The sequence below is a fragment of the Trichosurus vulpecula genome, chromosome 7, assembly GCF_011100635.1.
Source record: "Trichosurus vulpecula isolate mTriVul1 chromosome 7, mTriVul1.pri, whole genome shotgun sequence".
Lineage (NCBI taxonomy): Eukaryota > Metazoa > Chordata > Mammalia > Diprotodontia > Phalangeridae > Trichosurus > Trichosurus vulpecula.
In genome coordinates this window covers 68315127-68328203 of record NC_050579.1, presented here as the reverse complement: position 1 = coordinate 68328203, position 13077 = coordinate 68315127, and the positions used below count along the sequence as shown (strand labels likewise).

Genomic DNA, 13077 nt, shown 5'->3' with positions numbered 1-13077 from the left:
GCAATCATATAATCCTGTTGCTTTCTTAAAATTTACTGTTCCATTTATTTAGAAAACTTTTACATTACATCTTTGTCTTATTACTTTGCCTAATCATTTCTCCATTAGGAGGATGTCATCTCTAGATTATAATTTCACCACAACTATAGGTTAAGCTTGTAAGATGTTCATACTTGCATCCTCTTATAGGTACTCAGATGTTCCAGTATCAATCTATTATTTAATAGATTTAGTATTGTACTTACAAAACTTGTTGATTATGGAAATTTGCTACAAAAAAGGGAAAAAGGACATAGTTATAACATCATGTATCATTGCAGAGGTAAAAATTACCTTAGCTCTGCTGGATTATGGCCATGAGTCATATTTGGCAGCTAATCATTTAGTCACAAGATATAAAAGGCAAGACTCAGGATTAACCAGGTGGGAATTTTCCTTTTCCAAAAGGAAATAGCACAATGGAATAGCAGGGTTAGTAGGGTCCTATCTAGGCTGCGCCCAAGGTCGTCCTCAAGATTTTCCCAAGGACAGACATCCACCTTTAGGAGTTCCCAGATTACAGCAATGCCGTTTGCAACTATTGCTTTATGACAATTCAGAAAACTCTCCCTGAATTCAAAGCTCAAAACAATAGTAAATTACAGTCCCAGGAATTTTTAACTTAAGTAGCAAAATTTCACTAACCACAACTTAGGGCTTGAATATCTTTCCTGATGTTTCCAAACTTAACATTTCATTTATCCTTATAAATTAAAACTATCCATATTCTGCAGCTTCAGACATGCAGCAAATACCTCATAGTTGACTCATCATTAATATGTTCAAGCTACATCTTTAAACCATCCTTTATACTTTCATAATAGCCAAGATTTTTCAATAAAAATTTTCTATTATATATTAATATTATCTTCCTTAGAACAAAATATACCATATTAAATATTTAACAGTGTTCAAATATCTATTTTAATACTCCAATTCATGTGTAACAGCATCCAGATTAAAAAGTTGTTTCATCTGACAGCATTTCTGTTAACATGGTTTATCAAATTTCACAATATAAGAGAATTTAGGAATACAATACTAACAGAAACAATACCGTGTATTTAAAACATGAAATAAAACTTCAGATGACGTCAGTTGCATTTACAAACTATCCCATATAAAAATTGTTAAACTTCTTACCTTTGGCATTTTAAAACCACTTTGGGGTTATCAGGTATGGATATTCAATTAAAGAAATAGAAATATTATAGTGCTTAGCATATGCCAGTCACTGTTTTAGTCACTTTACAATCATTATATTATTTTGATCTTTGCAACAACCCTGGGAAGTCGGTACCATTATATTTCTCTTTACAGATGACGAAACTGGGGCAAACAGAGATAGGATAACTTGCCTAAGATTACCCATCTAATAAAATTTCTTCAACCAGGTCACGATTCAAGTTTCCCTACATTTTTTCTAGCATTTTTTAACACGTATATTTGGGAATCTGATCTGACATGAGAAGGGTTAAGAAGGAGAGGAAGAAAGTCTTTGAACTGAGGGAGTCACAGGGAATCTCTGGTTTATACAGTCATTCAAGGAAGGGTTAACAAGAGGTTGCTATCAAGTACAAACCATTTATCTATTTTTTTTCTGCCCTCTGGAATTACTTCCAAACTAGCTGCCTTCCTTCATTGCCTTAGAACAATGGAGCTATTAATATTGCTATTTACTTTTAAAACTTTGATAAAATCTCATTCTCATTTTTCCTTAAGATGGCAGCAGGAAAACAGGAACTCGCTTAAGCTCTCCCCCAAATCCCTCCAAACACCTGCAAAAAATGACTCTGAACAAATTCTAGAGCTACAGAACCCACGAAATAACTGAGGGAAGCAGGTCTCCAGCCCAAGACGGCCTGGATGGTCGCTGGGAAGTGTCTATTGCACTGGGAGAGCAGTGTAGCCCAGCCTGGGCTGCACCAGTACAAACCATGCACTGAGGAGATCAGATGGTGCAAGCCATAGGTGCCTGAATCACTGAGCTGTGGCAGCCACCAGACTTCTCAATCCACAAATGCCAAAGACAACTTAGCAGGTCAGTGGGAAAGCTGCTGGACAGGGGTGGGTGGGTGGGAGGAGTGTGAGGTGGGCCCCAGCCCTGGGGCTGTGGAGGTGGTACAGCACTACAGTAGCAGGAAGCTCCTGCAGCTGCTTCCAGAGCTCCAGCTATGGTTGCTTCTGGCCCCAGGCCCAGGTGGGAAGAATCAAGCAGTGGATCAGAGCTAGAGTGCAGGGTTCTCTTACTTTGCCCTGCTTGGATCTGGGTCACAGTGTGCACTGGCGGTTCTTGGGGGAGGAGGAGCACTGCTGTAGCAGAGCTAGCCAAGTAGAAGTAGCTCTGAAAACAGCAACGCAACGCCTCTGAAGCTTGGGACAAAGCACTTGTCATTCTGAAGGCAGTCATACCCTGACAGAAACCTCAAGGGTCAAGTAGTTGGCTGGGAACATGAGCAAGCAGTGCAGAAGAATTCAGACTATAGAATCTTTTTTTTGGTGACAAAGAAGATCAAAACATACAGCCAGGAAAAGTCAACAAAGTCAAAGAGCCCACATCGAAAGCCTCCAAGAAAAATATGAATTGGTCTCAGGCCATGGAAGAGCTAAAAAGGATTTGGAAAGGCAAGTAAGAGAAGTAGAGGAAAAATTGGGAAGAGAAATGAGAGTGATGCAAGAAAATCATGAAAAACAAGTCAATGACTTGCTAAAGGAGACCCCCCAAAAAATTAAAATAACATCTTAAAAAATAGACTAGCCCAAATGGCAAAAAAGAATGCCTTGAAAGGCAGAATTAGCTAAATGGAAAAGGAAGTCCAAAAGACAACTAAAGAAAATACTACCTTAAAAATTAGAATGGAGCAAGTGGAGGCTCGTGACTTTATAAGAAATTATAAAACAGAACCAAACGTATGAAAAAATGGAAGACAATGTGAAATATCTCATTGGAAAAACCACTGACTTGGAGAATAGATCTGGTAGAGATAACTTAAAAATTTTTGGACTACCTGAAAGCCATGATCAAAAAAAGCCCAGACATCATCTTTCAAGGAAAGCTGTCCTGATATTCTAGAACCAGAGGGTAAAATAGACATTGAAAGAATCCACAGATCACCTCTTGAAAAAGATCCCAAAAAGAAAACTCCTAGGAATATTATAGCCAAATTCCAGAGTTCCCAGGTCAAGGAGAAAATACTGCAAGCAGCCAGAAAGAAACAATTTGAGTATTGTGGAAACATAATCAGGATAAAACAAAATCTAGCAGCTTCTACGTTAACGTATCGAAGGGCTTTTGGAATATGATATTCCGGAGGGCAAAGGAGCTAGGATTAAAACCAAGAATCACCTACCCAGCAAAACTGAACATAGAACTCCAGGACAAAGTATGGATTTTCAGTAAAGTAGAGGACTTTCAAGCATTCTTGAAAAAGAAAAGACCAGATCTGAATAGAAAATTTGACTTTCAAATACAAGAATCAAGGGAAGCATGAAAAGGCAAACAGGAAAGAGAAAACATAAGGGACTTACTAAAGTTGAACTGTTTTGGTTACATTCCTATGTGGAAAGATGATATTTGTAGCTCATGAGACCTTTCTAAGTATTAGGGTAGTTGAAGTAGTTGAAGGGAATATACATATGTACATACATAGACAGACAAAGGGCACAGGGTGAGTTGAATATGAAGGGATGATATCTAAAAATAAATAAATAAATACAATTAAGGGGTGAGAGAGAAATATATTGGGAGAAGGAGAAAGGGAGAAATAGAGTGGGGGTAAATTATCTTACGTAAAAGTGTTGAGAAAAAGCAGTTCTATTGGAAGGGAAGAGGAGGCAGGTGAAAGGGAACGAATGAATCTTGCTCTCATCAGACTTGACTTAAGGAGGGAATAGCATACACACTCAATTGGTATCTTACCCGACACGAAAGTAGGGGGAAAGGGGAAACGAGAGAGGGTGTGATAGAAGGGAGGGCAGAGCAGGGGAGGAGTTAATCAAAAGCAAACACTTTTAAAAAGGGCCAGGGTCAAGGGGATAAAATTGAATAAAGTGGGACAGGATACGGTGCAGGGAAATACAGTTAGTCTTTCACAACATGACTGTTATGGAAGTGTTTCCCATGATGACACATGTGTGGCCTATGTTGAATTGCTTGCCTTCTCACAGAGGGTAGGTGGGGAGGGAAGAAGGGAGAAAATTTGGAACTCAATGGTCTAAAAACAAATGCTCAAAAAAATTGTTTCTTTACATGCAACTGGGAAATAAGATATACAAGCAATGGGGTATAGAAATCTATCTTGCCCTATAAGAAAGTAATGGGAAAGGGGATAAGGGGAGCGGGGAGTGGGGTGACAGAAGGGAGGGCAGAATGGGGAAAGGAGCAATCAGAATATATGCCATCTTGGGGTAGGGGTAGGGTAGAAATGAGGAGAAAATTTGTAACTCACAATCTTGTGGAAATCAATGTTGAAAACTAAAAATATTAAATAAAGAAATAAAATGTGGGAAAAAAAAGAAAATATAAATGTATTTGATAAACCTAAAAAAAAACAAAAATAAACACACAAAAAAAAAAACCAAAAACAAATTCCACAGGGTGGTACTATAAAACTTACTAAGATATTTCCAAAGAGAGTGAGTTCCTGGAACTATCCCAATGTCCCAGGAGTTCTCCCTTGCAATCTTAAAAATGATAACTCTTCAAATCTTCCAAAATATGCTTAGATGTTTTTAGCAGTTATACAAACTTTGGTTTTTTTTCTTATTACCTAATTTCCTGAGGAAAGCCTAATGTGGGAGTTAGTCTTGCTTACTGGGAAGGTTACTTCAACTGTGAAAGTTCATTAATCTTTCCTACTGTTCTAAACTCTCTGGCTAGATCCCTTAGAAATATTCCTCACTGGCTGCATTTTAAATTTTTCAAGGTAACAGAATCTATATCATCAACATTTTACACAACACAGACATTTTACATTTTACAAAGACATAAACATAGATAAAACAACAAAACAGATAAAAACAGAACAAAGCATGCAGTCACAATGAATGCAGAGGCACAGTTACAGAGGCATGCAGTTTCAACTTTACAAAGATATGCAATTTAAAAAACAAGAGCTACACAGAGAGACAAGAGGTGTGCACTTACAGTATTACAGAGGCATGCAGTTAAAAAATAACAACAGAGGCTCACAAAGAGGCCAATTAACAGAGGAGTGCAGTTTATGAAAGGGTATCCTTTCCAGAGTGATCTGAGATGAAATGGGTCACCAGAGGGGCCATGAAGTTTTCCTCACAAAGAATGGTGAGCTCAACCAAGATGGCAGCTTGGGATTGGAGCAGAGAGAAGGTCAGAGGACTCACCAGATGAGGAGGGGGTTGGACTGCAGAGAAATGAATATCCAGTGGTGCCCAGTCCATTCTCACTGGTACCAGAGAGTCCAATGGCCCAGTTTCATGTCTAATCCTACTTCTGATGCCAATTAAGGTCAACCTGACTGAACTGGACTCCAACCTGTGGGAGGCTGGAGCCCAACAGAGCAGGCTAGGTTATTACTTTTTAAAGTGCCATTAAGCTTACAAAGTACTTTCCTCCCAACAATCACATAAAGTATGTAGAATATTATCCCTGATTTACAGATGAGAAAACTTGGAATCAGAGAGATGGTAACTTGACTAGGTCCAGATAGTTATTAACTCATGAAACCAGAGCTTTAACTTTCCTAATGTGTAAGTCTAGCAATGGGAATCTTGGGGACAAAGAGTATGGATATCCAAGTCACCATTTTTTTTTAAAGAATTCTTTTTGGAATAGTTGGATAAATTCACAGTTCTATCAAACAGTGTGTTAGCGTCCCTGTCTTGATTCATGTTTCTGTTATTGTGATTTGGAAAAATCTCTCATGGGAATGTTAGCAGTTTCCAGTTTGTCTTTTGAGAACTGTTTGTTCTTATCTACTCAGTCACTTCTCCACTTACATGACTAAACTTTTAGACAGTTTTTAATGAAATCCTACAACAAACAATATTTTTACAGGTACAGAATGAACTAGATGGCCAGATGGCTTCTAAGGTTTGTTCCAAGAAATTTAATGAAACTACTTAGGTATCTGTGTTAGTAATTTGAAATAAGAAAGAGTATGATCTTTTCATGTAATTTATATATGTTCAACTCCGGAAAAATTTCATAGGTTGAGATGAAGAAGATTAAATAAGAGTGAAATAACTTTTTGTAAAAAATACAAGATTGAATATTTTCTCAACAGAAGGATAATGACTTCAGCATTTATTAAGAAATACGTAATGTTCTCAATTTACATTGACTGTTAATTTTCTTCTGTGAGTAAAGGGTTTTAGAAATAAGGTCTGATCCTAATTAAAGCACAGCTGGATCAATATTGTCAGCATAAATATAAATATTCAGGTGTTTGATATGTCTAATATTCTCTGCGTAAGAAAAATACGGAGTCCTTAAAGGTTATCTGTGCTTATGATCCTGGGAAATTTTACAGACTGTTTTTACCTGTTGAATTTAACACTACTTGCAATCTTTTTCAGAATACAAATAAGTCTGTGCTCTAAGTAGGCATCCATTCAAATTAATATTTGCTAATATGTTTCTTGTAGGAGTATAAATAGCTGCTGAAAAGAGGGCTAAGTACTTCAAAGCAAAATGAGGCTCTTACTGTTGTTTTCAGCCCTTGGGGCCTGCTGGGCACAGTATCATCCCCATCTGCGAAATGACCAAACATCTATTGTCCACTTATTTGAATGGCACAGGGATGACACTGCTCTAAATTGTGAGCGTTACCTAGCTCCCAATGGCTATGGGGGTGTTCAGATATGTGCACTTCAAAATTTATTTGATATTCATGTTCTAGGCACAATAAATAATTTAATTTATGTCTGTAACTACAAAGAAAAGAGGATAAATTGAAGGGGTTGAACTAGATGATCTCAAGGGACACCTCTAGTTGTAAGAACTAGGCATTTGGAAGAACTTGGTGTATAGAGTCTGAGACCTGGAGTCAGGAAGACCTCAGACACTAGGTGTCTGACTATAGGCAAAATTTTAAGCCTCTTTCTGCCTCAGTTTTTTCATCTGTAGAATGGGGATAATAATAGCACCTTTTATTATCACCTGTCTCCCAAGGTTGTTGTAAGAATCAAATGACTTAATATTTGTGGACCGATTTGCAAATTTTCAAGTGCTATATAAATGCTAGATATTATTAATTCCTATCTTAAAAAGCAGTATAGAACAGAGGCAAAATCACTGCTTGTTGTTCAGTTGTGTCTGATACTTCATGATTCCATTTGGTTTTTTGATTGTGTGTTTCTGCTGGATTTTGTTGTTTTTTGTTTTTGTTTTTGTTTTGGTAAAGATATTGGAGTGGTTTGCCATTTCCTTCTCCAGCTCATTTTACAGATGAGGCATTGAGGCAAACAAGGCTAAGTGACTTGCCCAGGGTAATACAGCTATTAAGTGTCTGAGGCCGTATTTGAACTCAGGGAGATGAGTCTTCCTGATTTCAGGTCCAGAGCTCTATCCACTATGACACCTAGCTTCCCTGAAAGCATTGGACCTGGGGTTAAAGGATCTGAGTTCAAATCCTGGTTCTGCCACTTACTACCTTTGTAACCTTGGCCATGTCACCTTAAAGCTTTGTGCCTCAGGTTCCTCATCTGCAGGTGGTTGGACAAGATGACCTTTCTGTTCCCTTCTGGCGCTAAATCTGGTTCTACAAATTAATATATGTGAAATGACTTTAAGAACAGTTGTGATGTTATGCATATAAGGGTTTCTACCAAAGTAACTTATTGATCCCTTGTTTAAATCTTTAATAGTGTATCACAACTCATTATATTAATGAATTTTCAAACAGTTGTAAATATAACACAAAATATGGTCTACTTGTTAGTAACTCCTTTGCCTTCCCAAAATTTAGGTCTTACTGCCTAATGAGAATGCAGTGATCACTAACCCTTTCAGACCTTGGTGGGAAAGATACCAGCCAATTAACTACAAGATAGGCTCGCAGTCTGGAAATGAAGATGAATTCAGGGAGATGGTGAAGAGATGCAATAATGTTGGAGTAAGTGGATAACAAGTTATTTAAGTCAAGGGTTCTTCTTCTGGGGTCCACATATCACCCGAGAGGTCTGTACATGAATTCCAGAGAGTCCATGAACTTGGATGTCATAAAATTACGTTTTTATTTTCACTACACTTTATGTGAAATTTAGAATTTCCCTTTGTTATTTAAAAATGGTCGTTCAGAGAAGGGGTCTGTTGGTTTTGCTATACTGTCTAAGGGATCAATGACACAACAGAGATTAAGAACCCCTGTTCAATGGTTCAGGAGATACGCTAATGAATGCATTATGCTGTTGTGTACAAATGACGTATTATTCACCAGAATTCATAATCTAACCTGTGGTGATCAACTTGTGTTTCATGTACAGATGAGATTGCAAATGGGTCATGCCATAGTGAAGCTTTCCACTTTGAAACTTTTACTCTCTTAACCAACCTGTTGAAAGGCAGCTTAATGGACTTTAATAAAGTTTTAAAGATGCTCTTTAGAGTGAGACCCTCAAATGGGCAGAAAACACCCTACGGCACACATGTCTACAACACACATAATCAATTTAGTCTCTTTAGCCAAACTGATTTAATGAAGTAACTGCCTTCTTTCCAATGACCTGTGAGTTTAGCCAAAAGAGGTGGATAGGTTGAATGTGGGTATAAACATATTCTTATGAAGACAAATAAAATATTTTTAATCTATTCTCTTGGGAAATAGTTCTGGGGAAGAGGTAGTGCATTTGAGAGAAGGAGAATATTAGCTCCTTGTAGTTAGGATTGTTTGGTTTGTCTTTGCATTCCCAATGCCTTGCCTTAAAGTGTCTCCTGTAGTGGTGTGTGTTATATTATAAGTTACAGGAAGAAGAAGATATTAAGTTAGGTTCATTGCCTAATTTAATGTCCAAGGTTCTAGCTTCTAAAAGAAATCAGAGGTCTTGTGAAGCGTTTGACAGCTGGTAGCTCAGAGAGCTGGACCTGGAGTCAGGAAGATCTGAATTAAAATCTGGCTTCAGATAATCACTAGCTGTGTGACCCTGGGCAGGTCACTTACCCATTGTCTGCCTCAGTTTCCTCATCTGTAAAATGGGACTGATGATAGCACCTACCTCCCAGATTTGTTGTGAGGATTTAATGAAATTATAATTGTAAAGTGCTTAACACAGTGCCTGTAACATATTAAGTGCTATATAATTGTTAGCTCTTTATAATTATTGTTATCCTACTAGTTTTATTTTGTACTTTATCTCCTGTTTGCTCTATTCTTCTGGTGTTCAAATGTGGGTCTTTTATGAGAAACAACATGGTATGATGAGAAGAACACCAGACTTGTAATCAGAATATTAGTTTTTGAGCCCTGACTCTCCTTTCTTGTACTCAGATGACCCTGGGCAGATGACTTATCCTCCCTATGGTTTAGTTTCCTTGTCTGTAAAATAAGGATAATATTGTTTGCCCTGCCTGCTTCTTAGGGGGTTTGAAAGGTTCAAATGAAACAATATATGTGAATGGGCTTTGTAAACTGTAATGTCTAATACAAATGTAAGATGTTATTCTTATGGGTGAATAAGAATGTGGGGAGATAGTGACATATTTTCCCCTTCAGTGATTCCTTCCTTCCCTTGTTATATTAAAATAAAATAAAAAATAGCAGAGCAAAACCATCTGACACAATGGCCCTGCGTGATAGCACATGCAACATCCTGTACCTGTAATACCTCACCCAGGCTAATACTGGTCATTACAATGAATCAGTATCTAGCTTGCCTCAGTGTTCTTTTTGTTTGTATCATTATAATCATTGTGTATATCCTCCTCTTTTTTCTCTTTACTTGAGTCTCAAATAGTTCCCTTTATTTATGTGCAACTGGTGACCACTGATTTTCAGGCCCAGCCTGATTTATTTAAGGTCCAGAGACCAAAGACAGTTTCATGGCTTAATTATAAAACACCAGGAAGACATATTTGTACACTAATTGAAAAAGTAGTTGTCTAATTGTACCAACATTCACTATAATTCATTAAATGATGGGGAGAAGTAGCATGCTGATGTAGAAGGAGGGCAGAATGAAGACTCAGAAGCTGAGTTCAAGTCCTTTCAGTGATGCTCCATCTGCTAATCTCAAACAAACCTTACTTTTGCAGGTGAACATTTATATGGATGATGTAGTGAATCATCTGTGTGGGAGTGGTGTGGGTGATGGAACTAGTAGCACCTGTGGCAGTTACTACAATCCTGGAGCAAGAGACTTTCCTGCTGTCCCATACTCTGGCTGGGATTTTAATGATGGTAAATGTAATACCTACAGTGGGGAAATTGAAAGCTACAATATTTATCAGGTAAATTTTTAGTTATTATTGAGTAACCATATATGGTTTATCTGCACCCAAGTTTTCTCCGCAGTCCAGCTTCCCTAGCTGACATGCACAATCCCATGTTCCTACTCTCTGCTGCCAGGATGGTTTGTGTACATGAATGTCAATGTCCTCTTCTCCTGGACTATTGCAATAATCACTTCATTGGTCCTCTGCTTCCCATCTCTCCACTATTTAATCCATATTCCATATAGCTCCCATAGTGATACTTCTCAATCACAGGTCTGACTATGTCACTCACTTGCTTATGAAGCCTTAGTGGATTCCTGTTGCAAATCAAATACAAATCTAAATATAAAGCATTTAAAGCTCTTACCCATTTTCTCCATCCTATCATTCCAAACTGTTACATGTTCCTTGCCCTCACTCACTCTATGTTCCAGCCATACTGACCTGCTTGCTATAAATACTAAACATTTTCTTTCCAAATGCTTGCCTTTGTCTGGAATGCTCTCCCTCTTATTTCCTCATCTTGGGGTTTTTGGTTGCCTTCTGGATTTAGCTCAAGTACTATCTTTTACATAAACTCTGTCCTGGTCCCTCTAGTTTTTAGTGTTTTCACACCCACTGTTCTCCCCCCAATGATATATGTACATGTTTTATTACTGCAATAACATTTAAGTTCCTTGTGGACTTGTTTTGTCTTTGTATCTTTAGCTGGTTGCACAATGCTTCACACATAGGAAATCCTTAAGGAATGCTAGTGGTGCAGTGTATAGAGATCGAGCCCCGGAGTCAGGAGAACCCAAGTTCAAATCCAGCTTCAGATACTTACTAGCTGTGTGACCCTAGGCTAGTCACTTAATCCTAAATGAGAGAGAGACACTAGGCAAGTCTCAAAGAGAGAAATAAATATATATATATATATATACATATATATATGTATATATATGTGTGTGTATGTGTGTGTGTATATATATATATATATATATATATATATATACATATAGAGAGAGAGAGAGAGAGAGAGAGAGAGAGAGAGAGAGAGATGGAGAGATGTTTATTGAATTGAACTTCATCAGTATAGGAAACTTCCTAGAAGAATTGCAGCCCTCTGTCTTTCAGAGGAATTTCCTAAAGGGCATAGAAGTTACATGACTTGCTCAAGATCAGGATTTGAATATAGCTTTTCCTGACTCTAAACCCAGAACTCTATCCACAATCCCAACTGCCTCTAGACACACATGAAGTTATAAGATTATAAGATCTAGAGCTGGAAGGAACCACTTCAACTATGTAATCCAACCTTCCTATTGTACAAATGAGGAAACCAAGGCCCAGGAAGGATAATGAACTTTCCCAAGATCATGCAAGCAGGATTTGAACCCAGGTCCCCTGATTCTGGAGTCAGGCCTCTCTTCATTGTATCACATTAAAGGGAAACTAATTTTAAGATTACCCTAGCCAAAAATGCTTCAGTGCATTGTGATTCTGGTGTTTAAAATGAACATTTCACAATTGGGAGCCAAAAGACGCTGCTGCCTATGTATCACATAGATCATTATTGTTTTTACAGTTTAGAGATTGCTGTTTGTCTGGGCTTCTTGATCTTGTCCTGGAGAAAGATTACGTGCATTCCACAATTGCTGCCTATATAAACCACCTGATTGACATGGGTGTGGCAGGGTTCAGAATTAATGCTTCCAATCATACGTGGCCTGGAGACATGAAGGCATTTCTCGATAAACTGAAAAATTTAAGCACACACTGATTCCCACAAGGATCCAGACCATTCATTTACCAGGAGGTACTAAGATAAAATGTGTGCAAATGCTGGGGACAGAGGTTGAGTGACAGGGTATGCATGTAATGATTTTATTTTTTGTGGAAAATTGTAATTTTGATTAAATGGAGATTTTCTGTAGGCTGGCCCAGTTATGTGTTTAATTCTGGTTATGCACTCCTGGTTTGGGTCAGCATTTTCACTGGGTAAAAATAAAAATTGCATAGATAATTTGATACTTTTTGAGAGAATCCCTCCAGAATGGAAACATTCAAGTCATCTTTTAAAATGAGAAAATTAATTTAAATATTTAATAGCAGACAGCACTAGAATTGTTGGCACAAAATACTAATATGGTGACTAAAGTATTTTGAGAGTTTCTATGCAACATCATATTCTTTCTCTGATTTCTACTAGGTAATTGATCTAGGTGGCGAGGCAGTTCAAAGCAGTGAATGCTTTGGAAATGGTCAGGTTACAGAATTCAGATTTGGTGCAAAATTCGGCATAGTTATTCGCAAGTGGAATGGAGAAGAGATGTCTTGTTTAAAGTAAATGAAAAAGGGGGTTCACCTTTGGACTACTGCTCAAAGAGTGTGCAACAATTTTTAGGCATTTATTTAAATGTTCCCAGTGTGAACTAGGATAGTTCTGCATTGATATCAATTAAGCATTTTTATTATACATAGATTTCAATTTAAAAACAGGCACTTTCAGAACCCTAAGAATCACTAGGTTTTAATTCAATCATGATAGGATGGAACTATATTCTGCTAATGCTTATTTTTATAATGTACTAAAACCATGTGAATATGAGCATTTAAAAATCACTGGAATATAAAAATAACACATTGGA

At 37.5% G+C, this 13077-nt stretch overlaps 1 protein-coding gene and 1 pseudogene across 1 annotated transcript in view; both read left to right on the top strand.

Annotated features, from left to right (window-relative positions):
* Positions 1-1805, top strand: part of RNPC3 (RNA binding region (RNP1, RRM) containing 3) — a 52824-nt gene extending 51019 nt beyond the window's left edge. The window contains exon 18 of the transcript XR_005010868.1: positions 1762-1805. The gene's annotated coding sequence lies outside the window, so the exon portion shown is untranslated. The remainder of the gene's footprint in view (positions 1-1761) is intronic.
* A 4904-nt stretch (positions 1806-6709) lies between these two features.
* Positions 6710-12777, top strand: LOC118856450 (annotated as a pseudogene).
* The last annotated feature ends 300 nt before the right edge of the window (positions 12778-13077 follow it).